Raw genomic sequence first — 26,458 nt, 5'->3', positions numbered from 1 at the left:
TAAAAATATCCAAAGTTAGAGCTTTCTGAAATACTTTCTCATACTCATTAAGATGCTTTCTTTAAGAAAAGTCTTAGCTGGAAGAAATAGCTTAGATTAAATAGTTCTTGCAGGAATTCTGGAACAGATGGTTATTAGTTAATAAATCATAATTGACAAGTGAATACAGTCTGTTACTTGAATCTACAAAGTGAGTAGTGAGAATGGTGGTGGTGGGGAGAAGAGAACTGTGGACATTTAGCTCAGCTTCAAATTCTGGCAGCCAACTCAAGAACAAACTGTAACTTTGCCCAGAAACTTCTGTTAAATCTACCACTGAAAACTTAAAAATAATGCTGAGTATAAAGAAACCTAAGCATGTAGTAACATCTTAGAATTTCCCCAAGCTATTATCAGCTAACTCCATTTCTATTTTGGAAGTGGGCCACTCTGATGACACTATGTGGGTCTGAAGATTTAAAAGGACACAAAATGTTAGGTTAGTTCAAAGTGTGCCGTTAAGATACTACTGCTGTCCATGGGATGGACAATTTTGTAATTTTGTAAATGGGATCATACAATATGTACTCTTTCTGTCTTTTCTGATTCAGCACTGTTACTATGAATGGAATATAGTTAAAAAAAAAAAAAGTTATCCCTGGAGAATAGTAAATTAAGAAAACATTCCATGCCCGAAACAATGACAGGAGCGTAGAAAGGGGAACACTTGATACAATCATGGATTTAAAGTGACTTAAGGAAACTAATTTTAAAGAAAAATACAACCAGCCCTATCTCTTACTGTTAGATTGCCTTGAGATTCATAGATGTTAAATTAACAAGTAAACAGCACCTATACAGGAGGCTAATGGTGATGCTTAAAACAGGGACTCCAGACTAGACCCTGGGGAGAAAAAATGAATCACATGTGAAAGTAGTGCTAAAAACAGTGGCTGACATATAACAAATAATGAGTAAATGTCCAACATTATTATAGAGTGAACCATCCCTCTTCAAAGCAAAGTGAATATAATTAATTCTCTATGTTTCTTATGGAATATTTTGGGATTTTTTTCCTCTTTTGGATTAAACCTATATATTAGTTTTTATTAGAATTTCATCTTGGAAAGAAACATATATTTTATTCAGGGTTCTGTGCTTCACAGGATATAGTGTCTAGTCGCTTTTAGGTCAACCTAGATTATTCTGACCAGCTGAGTTGAAATTATGATAGGAACTACAATACTAGAGATATTTCATTAGAAATATCCTCCTTTGTTCCATTGTGCCCCAGTGGAGAGGAGAAGAGAGGAAATTCTAGGTGAGGAGAGCTATGCAAGGAAGTGCTAATGTTGGAATGACACTTAGAATGAGTGACAATTATGAGACCTGTTGAGGTATAAAAGAGTAATTCCATTGATAAATAATGGAATTTAATACTGGGGTAAAGCTGCAAATTATAATTTCAAAATTAGTTTGGGAAAACAGAGTTTTATCTTGATGTCAGGAAACTATGGAAGAATTTTAAATAATATAATCAACCGATGTTTCAGGAAGACTGGCTTCTGATATATTTGCTAGTATGATTTATCACAAATTAAAGGGAAGTAGTCATTTCTGTCATTTAAACTTATTTATGTATATGGAGAGTTTCCCAAATGAACCAGGTTAGAAATAAAAATTATGATGTGGGCACCCGGGTGGCTCAGTCTCCTAAGCATCCTTCCTAGCCTCAGGTCACGATCCTGGGATCCTGGGATCCTGGGATCCAGTTCCTCCTGCAGAGCAGGGAGCCTGCTTCTCCCTCTACTCCCTGCCCATGTTCTTTCTACTATCTCTTTTTCTTTAAAAAAAATAAATAAAAAAAGAAATAAAAATAATGATCAAGTCAATATCTATTTTCAAATAGAAGGATTTAGACCATAGGTTGGATAATTTTATACTAAGTGATGACTTAAGGTACATTAGATATATGTGAGAAATGAAGACTGATTTCTAAATTATCTCTAGGTCCACCTACCTTGTACACTCATTTCCCTCTGAATGGATCCCTAATGATTTATATTATGCTATTTTTCAAAAGGAGGGATCCATGATGGGTAAAGTGATCTACATATATAACCAAAATATAACAAAGAAGAAATCTCCCATCCCTAAAATTATGATAGATATATATAGTCAAAACACAATTAATTTACTTTGCCATTTTTTATCTGTTCTGCAGAAAAAGAAATAAAGATGTCCATTATTTAATCCAGGACTAGGGCAATAATGCTCATGTTCCAGGAAAAAGAATCTAACACAAATCATTAAAACAACTCCAAAAAATCAAGAAACTATTACATTGGTTCAAAAAGTATATCCTACATGGAAAATATTTCAAACTACTAGGCTTAATTTTTTTTTCTTTAAAGATTGCATTCACTTATTTATTTGACACAGAGAGAGAACAAGAGCGCACAAGCACTGGGAGAGGCAGAACAGGCCCCCCACACCGAGCAGGAAGCCTGATGCAGGGCTCCATCCCAGGACCCTGGGATCATGACCTGAGTTGAAGGCAGTTGCTTAACCAACTGAGCCACCCAGGTACTCTAGGCTTAAAAAGGTTTTTAAAAATTTAGTAAAATATCCTATATCAAAGGTGCACTAAAACAACCTAAGGGGCAACAACAAAAGCAGGGCACATTATTGGCTAAAAGAATTTCTAAAGCTAAGTTATGTTCCAAATGCCTACTCATTTAAATGACAAAAATAACAGCCAATATTTTGTTAGCACCTGCGGTGTGCCAAGCAATTCTGGGCACTTTTCATGGGTCAGTCTACAGGTTCTGAAATATTTTCACTAACATATATAACGGCTACAAAATAATTGAATTTGGGATGTAGAATTTGGAAGTATACGTTACATACTGCTTCCCCAACCCCTCCCCAGAGTTAATTGCCTCATACTTTATATTTAAAAATATACATATTTTCCAAATATAGTACTATTATACTTCTTCAGATTAATGAGCCATGTTTTTCCTTTGGTTTGAGTACCTTCCAGACTATTTCTGTTTACCCATAGGTAAAGATATTCTGACTTGTTAACTAATTTTAGCTTCACATGTGCTCTATGAAGTAAATATTATTATCCCCATCTTAGGAATGAAGATATGACTAGCCCAACCTCACACAGTTACTAAATGGTACAGAATATATACTAACACTATTCTTCAGAAACTAAAGCCTTTGATATTCTTTCCACAATGCCATATGCTTTCAATGCAAAATGCAGGATGTAACAAAGTTAGAGTCTCTACTTAGGAATTCTCAGAAGGAACAATAGCTTTAAGAAAATGTGTTTAATAAAAGGAAAGTATTTTTTTTCTTGATTTTATTTTTAAAGAAATTGAAATGTACTGAATTGCCTCTAGCCAACAGTTTACTCTAGTTGTGGGAGAACACAGGAAATGAATAGAATCACATAGTACTATTTTACAGATAATGTAATGTCAAAAAACCAAAATAAAATTTGAAGGCATTTTTAAATAAATTGCACATATTCTAAAAAACACAAAACTCATGATTATCTACAAATATTCAAATAAATGATATATCAGAATTAAGGGTAAGGTAAAAAGATAAAACTGAGTGTTAGCACACTTTATCACTGTTGGAGAAAAGAGAATTCACACTATAAGGGCAGAGGAAAGTTAAGTAGGAAAGAGCTACATGTAGTTTAAAATATGAAAAAAAGTACAGATAAATGATGCTAGATCAACTAAATATCTGTATGGACAAAATTGAACCCCAATATCTATATCACATCATTTAAAAAATTAATTTGAGATAGATTAAAGACATATATATTAAAGCTAAGATGATGAAATTCATAGAATAAAACATTTTTAAAAAAAAATTAAAGAAGAACTTTGTGACCTGGAGATAGTATTTCAGAAAGCAAAAAGAAGGGGCACCTGGGTAGCTCAGCTGTTAAGCATCTGCCTTTGGCTCAGGTCATGGTCCCAGAGTCCTGGGATCAAGCCCCACATCAGGCTCCCTGCTCATCAGGAGGCCTGCTTCTCTCTCTCCCTCTCCCCCTGTCTGTCCATCTTCTCTTGCTGTCTCTCTCCGTGTCAAATAAATAAATATAATTTAAAAAAAACGAAAGAAAGCAAAAAGCACTAATCACAAAGGAAATATGACAGAGTGGGGCTCATAAAAGTTTGAACTTCTTTTTATCAAAGTCACTATTAAGAATATGAAAATGCAGGGGCACCTGGATGGCTCAGTTGGCTAAGCATCTACCTTCAGATTAGGTCATGATCTTGGAGTTCTGGGAACCAGTCCCCTATTGGGCTCCCTGCCCCAGATGTCAGGCTTCCTGTTCAGTGCAGTCTGCTTTCTCCCTCTCCCTCTGTTCCCCTGCCACCCAACCACTTGTGCTCTCCCTCTCAAATAACTAAGTAAAATCTTAAAAAAAAAAAAAAAAGGAATATGAAAATGCAAGAAACAGTCTGGAAAAAAATTGTAAAACAAATACCTAAAATTTTTCATTTTGGATATATACATACTCTTACAAATAAAGAAGAAAACAACTCATGTTTTTAATTTGGAAAATAGGAGCTGACCTAGGTAACATTGAAAAATCGTGTTTTGGCTGGAAACTGTAAAGTTGAAGATAAAATGATCTGTACACTGTACATAAACACGGCACTCTAACTGGTAAATTTCTTTCTCATAGGGATTCAAGTAAAAAATTTCAAAACTATATATATATCAGCATTAAACAAGTAAATTGATGGTAGACGGCAGATGGTGGGCTTCTCACTGTCAAAGAGGGAAATTTTGATAAGAAGAGAAATGTAGAGTGATTTCTATGGAACTGCATGAGTCAGAGACACCAATATGAACTTACACTCATACATTGATTCAACATACAAATGGATAAATATAAAAATTAAAGATAATGTGTCTATATGTGGGTTGATATGCACATAGTACCTAATCCTGCCCCTTGAAAGAGCCTAAAAAATACTACTTTAACAAAATGATAAAGGTTAACATCACTAGAAATGTTTTGTGGCCATCACATATGCCCTTATATGATGTGATGAGAAGACTTGGACTCTGCAATATTCTTTCCAACAATCTGTAACTTCAGTCTAATTAAGCAAAGAAAAAAATCAGACAAATACAGATTGGGGATATCCTAGAGGATACATAGTCAGTATTCTTTAAGATCACCAAGGTTATGAGAAACAAAGAAAGACAGAGATTGTCAGACTGAAGGATCCCATTATGTTGAGTAAAAGAAACTAAACACAAACAAGTACTTTGATTCTACTTGTATGAACCTGAAAGAGGCAAACTCATTTATGGAGAGAGGAATCAGAATACTGGTTGCTTCAGGGAGGATGTGGACTGAAAAGGATGCAAAGGTATTTTCTACGGTCATGGCAATACTCTATCTTGATTTGGAGTACATCTGTCAAAACTCTGCAAATCTTTCTTACGGCATTTCTGTTCTAGGATGGAGATGGGTGCAAAAGACAATATTTCAGCCTAGGAATTGAATATTATCTTTCTTGTAATTCACTCTTCTCCTATCCTAGACTAAAACCAGTGCCATATCTTGTACCAGAGAAGCTTGCAAAAAAATTATCTTGAATAATTTTTAACAGGTTAAGAAAAAAAAAAAAAAGAAGAAGAAAAAAGAAAGCCTATAGATATATGACAAGAGTAGCCTATCTCCCAAGTTTTCCCTACTGTTTTAAGAGAAAACAACACATACAAAAACAATAATAATAAAAATAGAAGACAAAATATTCAACTAAAAGAACACAGACCACATATTACAACTATGTCTAAATTTTATCTAGTGTTACACCTCTAAGAAACTCAAGTTCTAAGAATTAGATTTAATTCTGTAGAAAATCCCTCCCATTGCTGCGGCAGAGGTCGAAGAGGTTGCTGCCCGTGTTCTCCTCAAGGATTTTGATGGATTCCTTTCGTACATTGAGGTCCTTCATCCATTTTGAGTCTATTTTTGTGTGTGGTGTAAGGGAATGGTCCAATTTCATTTTTCTGCATGTGGCTGTCCAATTTTCCCAGCACCATTTATTGAAAAGGCTGTCTTTTTTCCATTGGACATTCTTTCCTGCTTTGTCGAAGATTAGTTGACCATAGATTTGAGGGTCTATTTCTGGGCTCTCTATTCTGTTCCATTGATCTATGTGTCTGTTTTTGTGCCAGTACCATGCTGTCTTGATGATGACAGCTTTGTAATAGAGCCTGAAGTCCGGAATTGTGATGCCACCAACGTTGGCTTTCTTTTTCAATATCCCTTTGGCTATTCGAGGTCTTTTCTGGTTCCATATAAATTTTAGCATTATTTGTTCCATTTCTTTGAAAAAGATGGATGGTACTTTGATAGGAATTGCATTAAATGTGTAGATTGCTTTAGGTAGCATAGACAGGAAGAACGCCAAAGGCAAGGGAAGCAAGGGCAAAAATGAACTACTGGGATTTCATCAAGATCAAAAGCTTTTGCACAGCAAAGGAAACAGTTAACAAAATCAAAAGACAACTGACAGAATGGGAGAAGATATTTGCAAACGACATATCAGATAAAGGACTAGTGTCCAGAATCTATAAAGAACTTAGCAAACTCAACACCCAAAGAACAAATAATCCAATCAAGAAATGGGCAGAGGACATGAACAGACATTTCTGCAAAGAAGACATCCAGATGGCGAACAGACACATGAAAAAGTGCTCCATATCACTCGGCATCAGGGAAATACAAATCAAAACCACAATGAGATATCACCTCACACCAGTCAGAATGGCTAAAATCAACAAGTCAGGAAATGACAGATGCTGGCGAGGATGCGGAGAAAGGGGAACCCTCCTACACTGTTGGTGGGAATGCAAGCTGGTGCAGCCACTCTGGAAAACAGCATGGAGGTTCCTCAAAATGTTGAAAATAGAACTGCCCTATGACCCAGCAATTGCACTATTGGGTATTTACCCTAAAGATACAAATGTAGTGATCCAAAGGCGCACATGCACCCGAATGTTTATAGCAGCAATGTCCACAATAGCCAAACTATGGAAAGAACCTAGATGTCCATCAACAGATGAATGGATCCAGAAGATGTGGTATATATACACAATGGAATACTATGCAGCCATCAAAAGAAATGAAATCTTGCCATTTGCAACAACATGGATGGAACTAGAGCGTATCATGCTTAGCGAAATAAGTCAAGCAGAGAAAGACAACTATCATATGATCTCCCTGATATGAGGAAGTGGTGATACAACATGGAGGCTTAAGTGGGTAGAAGAAGAATAAATGAAACAAGATGGGATTGGGAGGGAGACAAACCATAAGTGACTCTTAATCTCACAAAACAAACTGAGGGTTGCCGGGGGGAGGGGGTTTGGGAGAAGGGGGTGGGATTATGGACATTGGGGAGGGTATGTGATTTGGTGAGTGCTGTGAAGTGTGTAAACCTGGTGATTCACAGACCTGTACCCCTGGGGATAAAAATATATGTTTATAAAAAAAAAAAATTAAAAAAATAAATAAATAAATAAATAAATAAACAAAGTAGAAAATCAAAAAAAAAAAAAAAAAAAAAAAAGAAAATCCCTCCCATTAAAGAAAAAAGAAAGGGTAATTATATCCAGACATTTGTTTGTTGTAGAGATAAGACATATTTATCAAAATTAAATAAAGTAGATTGCTTCAACATTTCCAAATTTAGCATGTATTCCATCCTTCCACTCTATATAAAGGAAAGAGAATGGGTATGTGTAAATTTTCAAGGGAAAGCTCAAGGGGCTCAATGTATCACACATGAAGAGTTAGGCCAAGATGCTGGTTTCATTATGACCTTTCTGCACTAAGCACTATTTACTTAATGCAGACTGTTCTGTTTTTCTATTACTTTCAAATGAAGTCATCCATCTGTAGAAAATGTGCAAATGGAATATTCATGAGCTAAAAGATAATTTTTATCATCCCTGGAGAGTTTCTTTCTTTGGTTGTTTATTACCTGCAGAGCTCAACTATATGAAAATTGATTAAATATCATTTTCTAATTATAATGATGCCAGAACATATTCCTCAAAGCAAACACTAAACATATAATACTTCTTATAATAGAAGGTATGCTTCTAGGAGTGGATCCAGATTTTGCAGAATCTGAATCTTGCATAATTTCAGAAGTTTCTGTTTTGTTTTTAAAAGAAAAATGTCACAAAATGACAAAAGCAAAATTGCTAAGATCCTGCCTACAGTCTGTGCAAATGAATAACCTGGAAGCTTCATTAACTTAAAGATAAATCTACCTTCACAAGCATATTTTTAAGGAGGTAGTGGCAATAGATCAAAGGATTAGTCTACATAAAGCCTATTTAGGAACTATTGAATAAGCATTTGGAATTTCTTAAACTGACTTGAAAATAAGTGGTTAGTGACTCATTTCTACCTAGTCATTTCTTTAAATTCAACTACTGTACTTGCATTCATTTTTTTTTTTTTTCTTGGTGGCAGGGGGAGGCAGATAGCTTCCATCTGCAAGTTGCTGTCAGATTGTGAGCTATATTGTTAGTATTCTTTACTTGGAGGAAGAATTGCCACCTTGTTTACCAATTCCTTAGGGCTTGTTCAGTGAATATCAATTCCTCAAAATAAAAAAAACTCCTAATCCCAAAGTCTTAGTTTAAACCAAGTCTTCCATTTCTACTCCCATTTCTTTGCCCACTAAAAGACGATTTAATCACTCCCTGTCTTTCTTTTTATAGCCGTTGTAGTCATCTTGATCACATTACTTTGCTCATTTTCTTTAGTTATCTGTGTATGAACTTGACATTGTAGAATGGGAGCTCCTTAAGAGCAAGGATATAAATGTCTTATCTTTGAACCTAAAAGGCCTAGTTCATCTTGGGGGCTTAATCAATATCCATTGAAAGAATGGATGAATGAATAAATAAATAAGTGCTTTAGAGGTGAGCTACTCAAAGCATGGCCCAGAGTATGAATCAATAGCATCAGCATCATCAGAGAGCTAATTAAAAATGCATATTTCTAGTACAAGAACCCAAACCTACTGAATCAGAATGTCCATTTTAACAAGATCCTTAGGTGATTCCTGTGCCCATTAAAGTTGAAAAATATGGTGGTGGTCATTCCTCTGGCTTTAAAGGAGGACTGTGCCAAGAAGAATATATATATACTTCACAATAATTGTTCTTTCATTTGTCCTTAATATGCTTGGGTACACTGATCATAAGTAAAAAAGGCAAATGAGCCAATAGACTATGATCTCACTTAAATTTTCTTGTTCCTAACAAAATTAAATCATAATTTTAAAAGCACAAACTTAGTAGAATTGGTGGAAAGAAAGTGGTGATGAATAAAACACATACTATTTGAATTATCAACTCAAATCCATAACCAGGGTCTCTTCATATATGTGTGTGTATATTAATATATATAGTATAATACATATAATTATACATTATAACATATATAATACACATATTAATAAACAAAACCTCCAATATCACAGCCTCAGTTGACCAGAAACTTTGTAGATTAATACTTCCATGCCCCAGGAACTCCATGGAGAAATAATGTTGCAAACTTAGATAAATTTAAAGATTGCATTCCCAGTCCAGCTTTTTAAAAGTATGTGACAATGAAATCTCAGATTGGAAGTTAAAGCTCAACTGGTTTTAATTTCACGAGAGAACCATAACTAATAGATTCAATTTATAGCCCTCCTCACCACCCTTGTTGAACAGATTATCAACTGTCGGGATTCTTTTCCAGCTCAACTGTGAGAGAAAATCACTGTGGTTCTATCTTAAGATTGGCTATTTTTCAGACACTTAGGTAACTACTGAAAAGAGTGTTCATATGTTATAAATGTGATTAAGTCTAGATAGGTATAAGCATATCCATTTGAAGAAAATACACTTCAATACAAATCTTGAAGAAGAATAGAAAGAGAAATTAAAGATTGCAAAGAACTGTCACCTATGGCAGAAGCTATTTGTCATGTCATGGTGAAGAAATAATGACTGTCTTAGAGTTGCTCAGTTCTTCAAGGTGAACTTCAAAAGAATGAAGCAACTTCAAAGAAAATCACAGAAAATGAGTATGAATCACAGTACAGACTTTGCTGGGGGAATTATGCATGTGCCTGCTTTAATCGATACACAAGTCCAAAACATGTCAAAACTTATTTTTGCTCTTAAGAAATCATACTCTTAATTTGCTCTTAAGAAATCATACTCTCAATATAAACAAAATTACAAGCCAAACTTCTGCATGACTATAGGCCTGGTGTCATGGGTTAACTTCTATACAATCAGTAATAATCTGGAAACCTAATAAAATATTGTCATTGGGCAGAACTTGTCCTGTTCCTACCTGCATTAGCCAGAATAGTTTAGATTACACTGTTGAACAAAATTAACCCCCAAATCTCAGTGCCTTAATATTACAAATGTTTGTTTCTGACTCAAATCTTCTACAGGGTGAGTAGTTCTTCAGGCTGAAAGGTCAAGAAGGGGCTTTTCACGACCTCAGCTCGTAATTCATTGGTGAGACTCAATCACAAGACCCTGTGTAATTTGGGAGATACAGTCTTCTATATACCCATGAAGAAGAGGAGAATCAGATACTGGAGATCGTTAGTGATGTTACAAGTGAGCATGATAAGTTAGATGATATCAAAGAAGTGCTAGCACTGGTAGAAACAAAAATCTCTGAGGAAGGAAGATGAGTAGGGGCATAATTTGGGGTGAAGACAAAGAAGATACCATCATTTGTCATAAACAGGATTACCTTCTTTTTAGTACAGAACTGGTCCAGAAAACATGGTATACTGGGCAATACCTCGAATCAAATTATAATGTTGAATGTACTGCAAATGCTCACTGCTTAGAAGAATGCCAGGTACTATATGTTGGCTAGCTGAATTTATAATTAAAAAAATATACCAGGTATAGTAGTTTTGGAAAGAACTGATCTGCTGCCCACATTTTAGTTTTCTATTACTGCAAACTCAGGGGCTTAAAACAATAGCTATTTATTAATATGTGTCTGTCTAAATGAGAAGTTTGACATGGCATGCCTGGGTTCTCTAATCAGAATCTCACTGATACAATGAAAGTTTCACTGAGGATTGTGTTCTTGTCTGAAGGTTGGGGTTCAGGCTCACTGGTTGAACTCATTTTTTTTTTCTACACTTTGCATGAGGCCTCCTACCTCTTCAAGTGGCAATGACAGGGAAGTCCTTCTCCCCTCTTCAAATCTCTCTGACTTCTTCTAATTTTAAGGAGTCCTGTGATTACAGTGGGTCCACCCAGAGAATCCAGCAAATCTATCTTAAGGTCAGCTGGTTAGTAATCTCATTAATATCTACAAATTTCCTTTTTTCATGTAAATATAAAGCATTATGACCATAGGAATAATACTAGCCAGCCAAGATCATGGGAATTAAAACTCTTCCTCCTATGACAATGTCATAGGCCTCTTTATCCTTAATATTTCTATTTTATATGAAAGGGCTTTGTCAATAAGTTATCTCAAAACAGACATATTTGCCATGGATCTGGGTTGGAATGAGTAATGAGTAAGAAATAGAAAGATATAAAAAATAAACTAGTTTAATTTTTAGGGATAAGGGAAAATGAAGACAAATAATGGGCAACAGGGCAAGCTATGATATATGTAGAAAAGTAGTACACAGAAGGAAGGAGACTAGAAGAAGAAGGGAATGTGAAATTGGAAGCATGAAGGAGACAATAAGGTAAACACTGGCAATCAGTGGAGAGATTTGACAGTCACAGTAAATCATTAATAGCAAAGAGAATGTTCTATTGCTTGTGGTAATTCTGGTATTAGGAGGCTTAAATATGTTAAGAATTTTATGATTCCCTACTACCTAAACTCATTATAATGAATAAAGTGGTTTTGTTTCTCTGCATTCAACAGCTGGCATTAGGGAATCATGAAAGTATAGTAACACAGGAGAGAAGACAGTATTGACTCACATTCAGCTTCTAAAAAGAGTAAGTTAATGGTAGAAAGAAGTCCAATTATTAAAAAAAAAAAAAAAAAAAAAAAAGATCATCAATAGCTAATACCAAACCAATAAACAGGACTTACAAAATGTCTCCTAAAACTAACTGGTCAATGAATACACTCAAACCGTACATCACACATGCGTGCTACTTCCTGCCCACTATTTGGTTGAGGTTCTAATGCTTCTGAAATGAACCAGAAACAAAGTGGCAGAGGAAAGAGGAAAAATGAGAGACATGATGGCCATTTTTCAGTGTTCAGTAGAACAATGATGTTACCTCAGAAAGAAAAACAAAGAGGGGGGGAGGGAAATTCTTTGGTCATAGACATTTGAGCTATGTTGAGTTAAAGTTGAAAAGACACGTTTCATGTCGCTCTTTTCAAAGACTTTACAGTGTTAATGTGCATTGTGAGTCTTTAAGGGAGGAACAGAATCTGAAGGGTTTCCAAATTTTTGTGACTAGATAAATTTCTTTTAATTCAGACTATGATAGAGGTAGCTAGCTGTCCAACAAAATCCATGCTTTCTTTTCCACAATAAAAAGTAGAAACTGGAAAGAGGCTTCCCACTAAGGAGTCTATTTCTTACAACTAGGTATGGCATGTGACTGGATTCGAGTCAATGAGATTTGAGGGAAAATCATGTGAGTAAGAAATGGTCTCTCCATGATCTCTTTAATCCTCTGTCAGCTGTTGGAGAGGACAATGGCAGACTCTTAAGATGAAAGGAACCTGGGTTTTTGTACCATTGTGTGGAGGAAATCTCAGTGACCAGAATATATATATTATATCAGTGAGTTTTGTCCTTCAGGAGACATCTGGCAATGTCTGGAAACATTTCTGGTTAATGCAGTTGAGGAAGGGATGATACTGGCATTAATCGGCAGAGCCCAAGAAAGCTATCCTTACTCTACAATGCATAGACAGCCCCTCACAACAAAGAATTATCCAGTTCAAAATGTCAACAGTTGAGAGACCTTTCACTAGACTGTGTAATGAGAGAAGAAAATAAATATTTCTACCATATTAAGCCCTTAAAATCTCAGGGTTTTCTATATCAGCTACTGTTACCTTAATTTCTGTTCAGTTTCTTCCAGAGCTAGTGTTCCAAAGATCATACTTCAGGAAAAGTAGACTATATAAATGTTACTGTAAACCTAGATAATACATTATACTGGCTGCCAAGACACTCTGACTATACCTTCTGAAAATTGCTGAAATTCATTCCAACCTCTCTTATTTTCATTGGTAATATCATATTCATGTATATATTTCCCCTTTACTGGTCTATGATAACAGTTTCCGAAATGGGCTCTTTGTCTCTAGCTGTCTTAGTTATTGTCACAATATTAAGTAGTGGCAGAACCAGAACTTGAACTAAAGGTTTTGTCTCCAAATTTTTTGTACTTTTCATTGAAAAATGAGAGCCAATTTTTTTGTACTTTTCATTATACAGAGATCCTGGACTTGATGATTGAAAAGATGTATTTAAGTCTGAGCTTTGATACTTGTAATTTTGGAAAACGCTAAGTTCATGTGTTTGAGTTTTATTTCTTCTGTAAAACAGATAAAAATATTAAGGTTAGTTTTTTGTTGTCGTTGTTGTTGTTATTTTAAGAATTAGAATTAGAATACCACTGGAGTACCTGAATGGCTCAGCTGTTTGAGTGTCTAACCCATAGTTTTGGCTCAGATCGTGATCTCATGGGTTATGAGTCAAGCCCCAAATTGGACTCTGGGCTCAGTGGGGAGTCAACATAAAGATTTTCTCCCTCTGCCCCTCTCCTCACTCAAAAGCTCACGTGTGCACGCATGTGTGCATTCTCTCTCTCTCTCTCGCTCAAATAAATCACACACACACACAAAGAAATACTATACTACTTGGAATATGGTAAGTATGCATTAAATCCTAGGAGATTATTAGGAAAAAAGAAATATGCGTTGCCCCAGAATCACCAAACTATTTGCTATTCTTCTCCCTCTAAGTGGATGTTTGTTTACTGTTCAGTGAGTTTATTCAGGATGGCAGGAAATCTTTAAGACTATCCAAGCACTGTCCAGAGTTACACACATGGGTCTGCCCAGAAGACTCACACTCAGTGCTAGCCTTCTGTTTTTGTGACACTCAGACTCTGCAGTCCCCTTACACATGGGCTCCTTTCGGTAGCCATTCAATCATTTTACCATAGTGGTTTTAAAGTTGTTCCTGTGTGCTTTGTACAGATATTATAACTAGTTCTTATTTTTAGTCATTTGTCCACAAAAAGTTATTCTAAAAAACAACTGGGGGAGCAGACCAACACAAAAACCCGGTCAAAATCTCACATGGTTTCTCCTTTCTGGAATTCTTTCAAGTCCCTATTCTAGCACTCTGTCAAATGCTTCACTTTCACCCTGAAAACTGCCCCGAGATGCCTGCTAAACATTACCTTAGTATCTTTCCTCATTTGTTCATTCATGTGTTTACCTACCCCATTGATTTCCTCATTCCACAATAATCAGTAAGCACCAGGCTCTGTGCTGAGACTTACCACTCTGTCCCCTGAAGTCCGTTATATTTTCCCTCACCTCTCCTACTAGACTGAATTCCTTAAGGAAGTAGACCACAGATTACTAATTTATATATATCGCCTAGACCTGCACATAGTAAGTGCCTAGTAAGTCTAACACTCACTGCTTCACACAAGAGCTAGACATTATTAATACTCTTTACCATATGTTTTCCAAATAATTCAGTGACTCCAAGGAGAGGATTCACAAATCCAAAACATACACACAAACTTAATTCCATTGGTTTTTATGTTCAACCTGTGGTGCTAACAAACTCAAATAAAAATAAAGATAGGGAATGCATAAAACAGAACAGAACTTGGGCAGTGCTAATCTGTGAATTAGTGTACTCAGGGAATAATATCAATCTTCTAACACTTGTACAACAATTACATACTCAAGAAGGTTTGCTAATGAAAGAGGAATAAAAGCCCAATAATGTATAAAAATTACTCTACCAAATGAGTTTAGGGGATTGAGAATACTGACTATTTATATTATGAGGAATTTATATTAGCTCAAACAGTATCACATGCAGTCTCTTAAGCATCCTGATTATGCAAAGTAAACAAACAAATCACAAGGCCTATATCTGTACAACCATTAACATTTACTATTAAGAGGCAAATATTCCCAATTAGCACTATTTATGTTAAGTGCTGAATAGCAAAGTTTCTTTCTTTAAGCTTGTTCCAGGCCGTTTTCTAGCAAAAGGTGTTTTTTTTTTTTTTTTTTAATTCTTATTTATTTTTATTTGTTATGGATAGCTGTGAAGTTTGATGCTCATGAGCTACATTTTAACAAAATTTCTTTTACATGTCATATCCTGTTTTTGCTGAGAAGACCACTTTCAATTTTTCTAAGGAATACTAGAAAATATTTTCTTCTAAAGGAATTGGGAGTTAGGGCCTCTTTCACCATTTGAAAGCAGGGACTCCATATTTTCATTTGTTCCTAATCCGTACTAACTAGTGCCACATTCGCTTCATGTCAGGAATTTAGCAAAATGTTTCCTGAGTTAGTGAATGATGTATAACTTTGAGCCTTCTGTGACATCAAAATTTAAATATGTGGAAAAATTTATGTTCTTTTTTTACTTCTTCTAAATATTTACAGCTATTATTCTTCTAATATTAAATAAGTGGCCAAAGACCTAACAGTAACATAATACTAGCATATTGATGTTATGTTAATATTAACAAAGCAATGCATTCCACTATATTTTTTAAAGATTTATTTGTTTATCATTTTTACTTTACAATAGCACCAGTTTTATTTGCAGCAGGAAGAATGGAAATATTTTAGGTGTTAAAATACATATCGAAAATCAAATGTGGAAGGGAAAATTACATAGACTAACATAGGAACTATGAAAGATAATAAATCAATACTTCTTTAAAAAAGAAGACAGAAATATTTTAGGTAGGTCAAGAAGGAAGTTGTATTTATTTCCTTTAGAGTGAGCGAGTGAGAAAATGTGCGTGTGCATGGTGTCAGGTGGGAAGAGGGAGAGGGAGAGAGAGAGAATCTCAAGCAGACTCCCTGCTAAGCATGAAGTCCGATGTGGGGCTTGATTTCAAGACCCTGAGATCATGACCTGAAATGAAAATGAGTCAAACGCTTAACTGACTGACCCACTCAGGCATACCCTCCAATATTTTTAAGTGCTGGTGTTTACAATAAATTAATTATTCATAACATTTTACTGAAATATCATACTATAGCCTCTCTTTTGCTTCGTAGTTTTAATATATTTTCAGCTATAATTCAGAATTCAACTATAATATACCTTGCAAAAAAGACACAAATGAAAGTTCTACAAAGCACCAAATTTCTCTTCCCTGGATACTTAATAACATTAGTAATAATATTCAAAATCTCTTACATACATTAAAGCTTACAAAATACTTTTCACATGGATCATGTAATTGAACCACAGCGTTAAGAGATGGCTATCAATATTCTGGGCTTAAAGCCTACAAATTCCAGGGTTAGCTGGAAAGAGCAGTAGGCATGGACAAAGTAACACATCGTGGCTTCTATTTACCTCACTCTGATCAGTTTGTAGAAATCCACTCTAGAGCTTAATGATGGATCCAGAGACATACATTTAATGCTAATTAAATAACTGTTAAAAATCTTTGCTAATTCTTACTAATAATGGGAATGATCTAAAAACAGATCACCAGTTTGGTTAAATTGCCAAGGAACAAAAAAGGTGATAAAATCCTTAGCTAATGCATGCCATAATGAAGATGTTAATGAGTTTAATATTTGGTAAAGGTCATTTTGTCTGTATAATGGGAATACTCAGCATGTCCTTCTATTGCTAAACCTTCCAGTGCAGTAGGAGGATAGCCGGGTCAGACTCCTGAAGAGGCCAAAATGTTCAAAGATCTGTTATTGTTCAGCTCCCAAATAAAATTAAGATAAGCATGGTTAGAATTTCTAAGGAATAATTCAGTACAAAGATGGGATGTCAACAGAAAATGCCAGGTTGCATTGTAGAAATAAGAAAAATGACCCAAGAGTGAGGAGGGATTCCGTGGTGGTCAGACCAAGAAGCACCACAGAATTGAATGAAATACTGTTGTCCTGAATAAGATACTGACTGAGATAGAGTGTGACATGGAATAATGTCCTTTTCTGGGTGGATGAAGCTAAAGAGTACGTCTTTTAGGAATTTAACCCTCTAAGACATTCTCCTCTATTTTCTAGCCACTAAGATGTGCTTTCCATCTCCTGCTCATTGGTCATGTTATGCATGGTGAGGCCAGCACCAGCCCACCACAGAGCCTTCTGCCCCTACCCCAGGCTTTGGAGATGCACAGGTCAAAAGATGGATAGCACCTAAGAGTTGATGATATGCTTTTTATACATTCTACATGGACACACATGCACATATGACAGATGCCCATCTAAACTAGAAAGTGTGGATCATTAACCTCTTCTGACAACTAAAAAAGCAGGGCTTGGAGAAATTGGTCTCATTTTCTCCTGTTTTTACTCCTGCTCTGGGGATCTAGAGATGACAATTTTTTCCAACAATAGGAAGGTCTTGTTTCAGGTCTTCCAATTGTCCTGACAGATCTACCTGTTCTTATGCAGGATATTCTACTATTGATCACATTCCACTAGAATAGGATTCACAGATAAGCCTCCCCTTTAATGGGCCTCCTTGCTGTCAGCTGTGTGTCACTGTGAAGGAACACACACACAGTGATGGGACACTGACATTCATGTTCTTCCCTATCTTGTCCTTGCCCCTATTATATATTCCTTGGAGGATTACGTTTCTATGCACTTCCTCTTTAGGCTTTCCATAGCATTAATCATACTCTCTTACATAGAGAAGGTGCCCTAAAATATACTTATTAAACAAATATGTAGACTTCAACAATATTCTCAGTTTATTGTTTAATTTTTATCTAAAATTTTGATAGACTTCTAACCAACCTTCTCACTAGGATAGTGACATGTTTTTAGCACCTAAAAGAAATATTTCTGTGATTATTAGGTCACTAAATTACTAGGATGGTATATGTCTAATTTTTACTTCCTGATTTTGAATTGTTTGGAATAGCAGATTACAAGTTCTCTAAATGTAGCTTTTCAGAGCTGTCTGCTGGCATGTCTGAGTGTTTCTGCGCACTCGGCTAGCTGCAAAAGTCACCCCTTGAAATCAGGTATAAGTTTAAGAAGGTTAATTCACACACATAGAACTAGCTTCATACCCTTCATTCTAATTCAGGAATGGAAATGTCCTAATAATCCTTAATATTCTGAAGGAAGATCATACAGAAACTTCATAGTGAAATAGGACTTTTAAACCCCAAAATAGGTCAGTGTAGGATCAATTAGAAATACTACTTCCAATGGCACATATATCATAATATATGTAAACTGACAGCCACCTCATGGGCCAGAAAGGGAAGTAGGTTTGAGAAGGACTTAAAAAATTCTATGCATCAAAAACAAATAAGAAAAAAGAAAACAAAACACTTACTGCAAGCCCAGTACATGTCAGACACTCTGATAAATCTTGAGACAGATATAAAAACAAACTTTCCTCCAAGGAGTTCCAGATGCAAATCCACATGTAATGTGATAACCTGCTACTACAGAGTTAAGTTCAAAGTTTACTGGAACGCAGGCTTCACAAAGGAGGTGGCATCTCAGAAGATCTCATTTTAAAGATGAGTCAAATTTTGTCAGATATAGATAAAAGGAAAAAAGACATTCCAGACTCAGAGAGCAACAAGTGCGAAAGCATACAGGTCAGGAAAGATCATCACGTGATTGGCAAAATAAGTTCTGTGTGGCAGGAAGGAAGGAGGCTGAGGGAGAGAAATGTAGAACAGATGTAGACATATAGGAAGTCAGGCAGTGGGTCTAAGGTCATGCCGGTCACGGAAAACTGCACAGAGAATTGAACCTTCCAGTGTTTGTGTCCCCACTGAGCCTTTCATCTGTTTTTGTCACAGGACATATAATAAGTTTTAGTTATTGCTTTACAATAGTTTAGTCTTCTATTAAGCTATACACTGCTTGAGGGCAGAATCCATCTCTTATACTACAGCTAACTTTTGTCAGGTAGCAGTGGTGCTCTAAATATATATATATATATATATATATATATATTGAATGAGAAAATTGCATCTTCTTACATAAAATCCAGACTCAAAATTTTGGATCTATGGTACTATATGGGAAGATTGTAAAATCTTGTGTTCATTTTAAATAAAAGCAAGCTGACGAATCATTTCATGAGAGGTTTTCTCTAAGGATCTGATTTGCTTCTGGTTCCCTCATAGATATGATAGACTTTCTTACTCTTCTAATGCCTCTGGTTGACTATCACCTCCTTGCCTCACCTCCAACCTGCATTGAACTTGACTCTTTGGGAACATTTCCCAGAATTCCTCTGTTGCTTTTTAAGTCCAATCCAGTCATGCTTGTTTTAATTGCACCACTCATAGATATACTGTGATTCAATGAGATTTAGAGACTAATTGTTTTGGCACATTAGCCCTTGACACATTCATCTTGACCCTCATTGGTACTTACTCAATTGGTGCTTCTTTGCAAGAGTTCAATTGCTAGTTACTACCTATAGGGAGCCAGACTTCAATCAGAGTTTTACTCTCAGCTACAAATCACTAATTTACATGTGGTTCATGCCAGCAAATTCAGGGGGAAAAGAATCCCAAATAGTTCTTAAGAATTTTGGCCAACTGATCTTCAAACTCAATGCCCATGCAATTCTAATTCAATGTTATACATTCTGATGCAATATGATACATAAAAGAAAGGGTATGTGTGTGAAATATCTATCATTTAAAAACTTAATTTTGTGAGACTAAAAATTTAATTCAGAAACACAAGTCAGGTAACACCTGCTTTCATGATCTAGCAAAAAAGAAGAAAAGAAATAAACTCTACTATTTGTGCCCATTTTCTTCCCACTACTTGTAATGAAGTCATGGCTGGCGGCTGTAGGACATTGGTAAAGAAGGTGGGCTCTAAAGTTGCATTGCCTGGGTTCAACTCCCTTTTCAGTGTTTACAGGCTATGAGACTTGGGTTTATTTCTAAACTTTCTGGGTCTTGGTTTCCTCATGTGTTCAACAAGGATCATAATCACATCTCCATTACAAAGTTGCAGTGAGGATCAAATGAGTTCTCCAAGGAAACAGAAACCACTTGGCACCATTCCTGGTTTATCACATACATTCTTTAGATGCTAGGGAATGTAATTATACCCTGGTATGCACTCAAATAACTGTGAGACAAAATGATAAAGTGCTATAAGAAAGGTAGAGATACAATTCTCTGGCTATACTGTCTTTCAAATTACTTTTTAATGGAAAAGTTATAAACCAGAAAAAGAAGAAAACAATGCTGGCAGGTATCCCTGCAATAAGAAAGAGCAAAACACAGAGAAAGAAAATCAATGGAGGATTTAAAATGGTCTCTCTGCTTTGACATCTAACCTCCTGGTTCCAATTTTTTTTTTTTTTTCAATATCAGAGTATAGCCACTTTTAATGATGAGATGATACCACATTTCTCTTAATCTACATGACCCTAGTGGTTCATGGAAATGAAAGTCAGTGGTGCCAACATTTCTGACTAATATTTTAATTCAACCTCAACAAGTAGCCACATTCTCAGATTGGATATAGTACCATTATATAGAACATAAGAAATGCAAGGTGTATATTCTCTGAGGGAATACCTATGTGGGCTGGATGGTTTCATATCTTACTTTGCTGAGGCTATCGGAAGATACAAGTGTCTGGCCCAGTGACAAAGGGAACTAAATATATATTTAGCATTTGAAAGTAACCACTTCAGTTTGTTACCCAGAGTTAAGAGTCTCTCATGGTTTTCCTCCCTCTCCGATTTCTTTCTGTTCTGTTTTTCCTCCCTTCCACTAGGGTCCTCTGTGCTATTCCTTATACTCTATGTATAAGTAAAACCATATAGTAGTCGTTTTTCTCTGATTGACCCTCCAGTTCCATTCATGTCAGTGCAAATGATAGCTATTCATCCTTTCTGATGGCTGAGTAATACTCCACTGTGTATGTGAGCTGATGGGGTTATTGGGTGGTGGGCATTAAGGAGGGCACGGGATGTGATGAGCACTGGGTGTTATATGCAACTAATGAATCATTGAACACTGCATCAAAAACTAATGATGTACTATATGTTGGTTAATTGAACTTAAATAAAAAATAAAAAAAGAAAGTTCATTCTAAACAAAAATTAAATTAAATTAAATTAAAAAAAATCAAGTAACTCCCATTGTAAGATCCTATAAAGCATTACAGAATAGTGGCTTAAGGCAGTGCTTCTCCATTTTTGATATGCATTTGAATCATCAGGGATCTTGTTAAAATGCAGGTTCACATTCAGTAGGTCTGAGGTGGGCTCGAGAGTCTGCATTTTTATCAAGCTGCCCGGTGATGCTGATTTTGCCAGTCTGAGGTCTACCCTTTTGAGTAACAAGGGTAGAGGGTAGAGGCACAGATGCTGCTTGGGTTTTAGTGCTGTCTCCTTCTCTTAGAAGCTACATGACTCTGGCCACTTAAACAAACCTCTTTTTCTGTGAGTTGTTTTTTTTTTTTTTTTTTTTTTTTAATATGTAAGTGAAGATAATATCAGTATCAAACTAAAATGGTTGACATGAGGACTAAATTAATTAATGCATATAAAACATTTTATATGTTACCCAGTACTGAGTGAGCACCTAGTATAATTTTTTATGAATAATTAAAGGTTTCTCATTATAAACATTTAGCCAGTCAACAGAGATGAACATCCTACAAATTTTAATTGAGTTTAATTCACCACCATAATTTATTTTAAGCCATTAATGTCAACAATCACATTAATCTCCATCCACATCCAAAACTTGGCATGTTATAATTTTTCAAGTCATTGAACTTAAAAAAGCAGCTAATTAACAATTCTCTTGGTGGTAGCTATACTCAGAGGCATGAATTTGTCATGATATAGCAAGAAATTTCTTCATCTATTTTTTCATGAGGAATACAGAAAAATAAGAACTAAATATGTTTTTGTTAAAGATTTTACTTATTTATTTGTCAGAGAGAGAGAGAGACAGTGAGAGTGCATACAAGCAGGCAGAGTGGCAGCAAGAGGGAGAAGCTCCAAGCTGAGCAAGGAGCCTGATGCAGGACTCAATCCCAGGACCCTGGGATCATGATCTGAGCCGAAGGCAGATGCTTAACCGACTGAGCCACCCAGGCATCCCTAAATATGTATGTAAATAACTGAAATGTGCCCTGCTACTAGCCCCAAAGAATTTCAGGCAGTTGGTTTTCTTCCCCCTTTGTATTATTCTCCTTCAAAACCAAAGTTATTCTGTTTGTTTGCTGTCTGTCCCTCTCATCGTGAGTTTAAACTCCATGAGGGATGGACAATGTTTACCTCATTCACCATGATATGTCAGCATCCAGCTTGCTGCTTGATATTTGATATACTGTTAATAAAAAATGTTTGTAAAATTATGAAATGAATGACTGAATATGTACCTTGGTTGTACATTTCATTCATTGACTCAAGAATGCATTAAAGTCTGTGATATTTTTTTTTTCTGGTCATTTTCTAGGTCCTGGAGATTCAGAGTCTATATATGCTTAAGGAGCTATGTATGCTGTAGTTGGGAACAGATATGTGAGCAAAGAATTGAATACAAGATCAATTCCAAAGGGTAGGGGATGCATAAGGAGAGCACTTATAAATTAGAAGTAGGACTGAAATAGATCACTGCAATTAAAGGAAAAATTCATGCATTTTCCCAAAAGTGTACAATAGTCAGACAAATTAGAAACCTTCAATAGAAAGGGTAACAAGGAGATGAATGGTCCTAGAAATATATGGTAGAGACAAAGATAATGTCCAGATCCAAGAAGGCAACATAGTTGTTTTCTATCCCATAGCACGAGAGTCAGGTTGGAAGGATGAGAACTCGAAAGATAAAAACTAAAATCATACTGAATACTAATAATGCTCTTCAGAGAGTGACTAGAGCAGAGACCGTTAACTGCCTCTGAGTATCTACTCTCCTCTTCTCCTTAGATATTGTTACCCTGGGAAAAGTCAATCACTCTCCCTCCCTCAGCGAGCTGTAGCCACATGACCATTTTTGATCAATGAAGGAGGTGATTCTTGTGTGTAATTTCTGGAAGTATCCTTAAAAACAGGCAAAATACTCTACTTCATGTCACTTCCTGCTGCTGGAAATGTGATACAATGATTGGAGCTAAAGTCTCAGTTGAACCATGAAGTGATTGAGAAACAGGAATCCTGGTGTTAAAATGCTAGAAGAATTAAGCAGATTGACTTTGAATGTCTTTTTTTTTTTTTAAGATTTTATTTATTTATTTGACAGATAGAGGTCACAAGCAGGCAGAGAGGCAGGCAGAGAGAAAGAGGGGGAAGCAGGGTCCCCGCTGAGCAGAGAGCCTGATGCGGGGCTCGATCCCAGAACCCTGAGATCATGACCTGAGCCGAAGGCAGAGGCTTAGCCCACTGAGCCGCCCCGGCGCCCTTGACTTTGGATGTCTTAAGCTATAGAGCACCATGCCTTACTTTCAACTCAATTTATGCGAAAGAAAATGATTTTCCCCTGATTTTGCTGTTCTTATCTTGGGATTTGTATACCACTTGCCCTAATTCTTAGTGTGACGAGTACAAAAATATGGAAGGGCTTCAGGAAGGATGTGGCATTCAAAGCAGCTACTGAAGGAAAGGAAGGGGATCAAAAGGAGAGGGGGAACCAAAGAAAAACAAACATGTGCATAAAAATTACGCAGAATACAGGATGTTCAGGAGCCTAGGAGATGTTCTGTGTGGTGAGAGCACAGGGTGTACTGCAGAAAAGCAATGGGGAGGGGACAGGGGACAAAGGATGACAGGCACCAGTAAAAAGCCTGCTGTATCACACTATGCAGTTTAGATTTTGTGTGGCAATTTCAGGGCCATTAACAGTTTAGGTAGTTAAATGACAGGACAATAACTGGTTTTTAGAAATAACTCAGAGAGCTATGTGAACTCAAAGAAGGAAAAGCAAGAAACAAAGAAACAGGTTCAGAGGCAGTGGCAGGAATCCTGGAGAGTGAAGAGGCCAGGCCTAAGGGCCTTCCTTAACCATGAGGACATGGGACAGAGATAAGAGATATTTAGCAAACATATTATGTAAGAATTCGTAACCCCATAAAGGCAGGGATGTGAAGCAGAGGAAGTCAGGATGACTAGAAGAAATGAGATAGCTTGGACAGTTGACTTAATGGTGATGTTATTCAGCAAGACACAGAATGAAGGAGGAAGGAAAATGAATTTAAAAAATGCAGATGGAAGTCAGGCTTTGTGAAATAGGAAGGGGGAAAACAGAAAATTAAAAAAAAAAAAAAACAGCAACACTGAAAGATTTTTGCAGGTCTGGCTCTCTCGTGTTCTGTTGCAAATTAAATATCACTTCCTCCAAGAAGCCTTCTCTAAATCCTTTTTCTAAAGAAGCCACTGCCCCCCCCCCCACCACACACCCACCAGTCCTATCACAGCACTTGGCTGTGTTTTCTTCAGAGCTCTTATTATAGTTTCCTTTTTTTTATTGTGTACTTTGACCAGAATGTAAGCTCTATGAGAGTGGAAATTTTGTTTCGTTCCCATTAATTAAACTAAAGTGTGCCTGACACACAGTGACCACTCAAAACCTTTTGTTGTATGAGTGAATCACAATACCTAATACCAGTATAGAACTCAGAGATCATACATAAAACTAAAAACTAAAAACAGGATTGAAGGAACCAAAGCCATCACATGAGAAGTCCCTCAGTAACAGACCACAAGGAAGCTGAGCTCCAGCAGTGCCCATAAAAACCTGTCACAAATGACACAGCTGGTTAGTTGGGAGGGGTCAGAAGACCTGACTTGGGTCCAGTTTGGCACTTACTAATGACACTTTCTTCATGAATTTCATGACCTCAAAGCATCTTTCAGATTTCTTAGCTATAAAAAAGACTGCTTGTTCCATGAATATTTTGAGAATTAAAAGGAAAACATACATGGAAGCATGTTGTTCCTCACTTTCATCCAATCTGTCCTAAAGCATTCATTCTCGATTCCTACTTATTATTTATTACACACAATGACATCACTAATGCTACTTCTAAGATCTCTTCCCAGCATGAGTTTTAACTTTAACAACATGTTTTGTATACTTGTAATTTTCCCGTTTACCACATTCTGAACAACCTCCCTCTTTCTGTAGCTCTTTGACCTTTTGTTAATGAGGTGTGTAACAGTCCTGTGTTTGACCTTAGTTTCCTTTGAGTGTCTTCTTCAGTCTCTTAAGTGAGTAACTCAGCAAATTAAATTTTATTACAACTACTGAGAGGCAGGGTAGCATAACGCTGTTCTTACTAAATGTCCCTCACCACATGCTGTGTAACCTTGGACAAGTTAAAGATTTCTTTTTTGCCTAAGATTCCTCACCTGTGAAATGGAGATAACAATGCATTGCTCAGGGTTATTGTGAGGACTGCATAAACTAACATATGTAAAGAATTCTTAATTGTACCTAGCATACAATGCAACAATTATGAACTATTGTTATTCTTACATTTACTAAACCATGTATGAAATTACTCCCATCAGGCTCTTATCAGTAGTATGAGATATTCCTAGTTTTCCCCATTTTACCAAATAAGAAATTAAAGCTCCTGAGTTTAAGTAACATCAAGTTCACATAGTGAAATGGCAGTGCTGATATTAATCCAAGAGCCACTTTTATGGGAAACCAAGCCTATGCTCTTGGCCATGTCAACAAAGAAGCCAGATCATCTCATCATGAAAGCAGACATTTATTAAACCAAATTGCCATCAAATAAACTGTCATTAAATATACTTTTGACTGTGGACGTAAGGCAGGAGCAATAGGCATTCAGAGAATGGGAAAGCTCAGTGAGATGGGTTGTCAGGGAAAGCTTCTGAAGGACCCGAACGGAGCCAGATATTTGATTGTTTCTAATTACATTGAGCCTTAGGTTACTACAACGACCTCCGTAAAGGTCAATGCCAGACCAGCTTTTAGCATTAGTCTGGCCGGCAAATTTCTTTTTCCAGTTTTGTTGGGGACCCACAGGCAAACTGATCAAACACAGACCATGCCTCTTTTTTTTTTTTTTTTTAATTAATCCAATTACAGCTCATAAATGGTGACATGTGTCAGCAGAACTACCCTTGGAGGGGCGTTTGGTTAACTCAATCATGTCTGTACCTGGGGGCATGCGCCTTGCATTGACAGCTTT

At 36.2% G+C, this 26,458-nt stretch overlaps 1 protein-coding gene across 18 annotated transcripts in view; it reads right to left on the bottom strand.

Moving 5' to 3' along the window:
• The window catches only part of DLG2 (discs large MAGUK scaffold protein 2), a 1,588,988-nt gene that overhangs the window by 682,716 nt on the left and 879,814 nt on the right, over nt 1–26,458 (bottom strand). The gene's annotated exons all lie outside the window — the stretch shown is intronic.

Source organism: Mustela lutreola, chromosome 1, assembly GCF_030435805.1.
Source record: "Mustela lutreola isolate mMusLut2 chromosome 1, mMusLut2.pri, whole genome shotgun sequence".
NCBI lineage: Eukaryota > Metazoa > Chordata > Mammalia > Carnivora > Mustelidae > Mustela > Mustela lutreola.
Note: the sequence above shows the minus strand (reverse complement) of the source record. Positions and strands in the feature narration are given on the sequence as shown.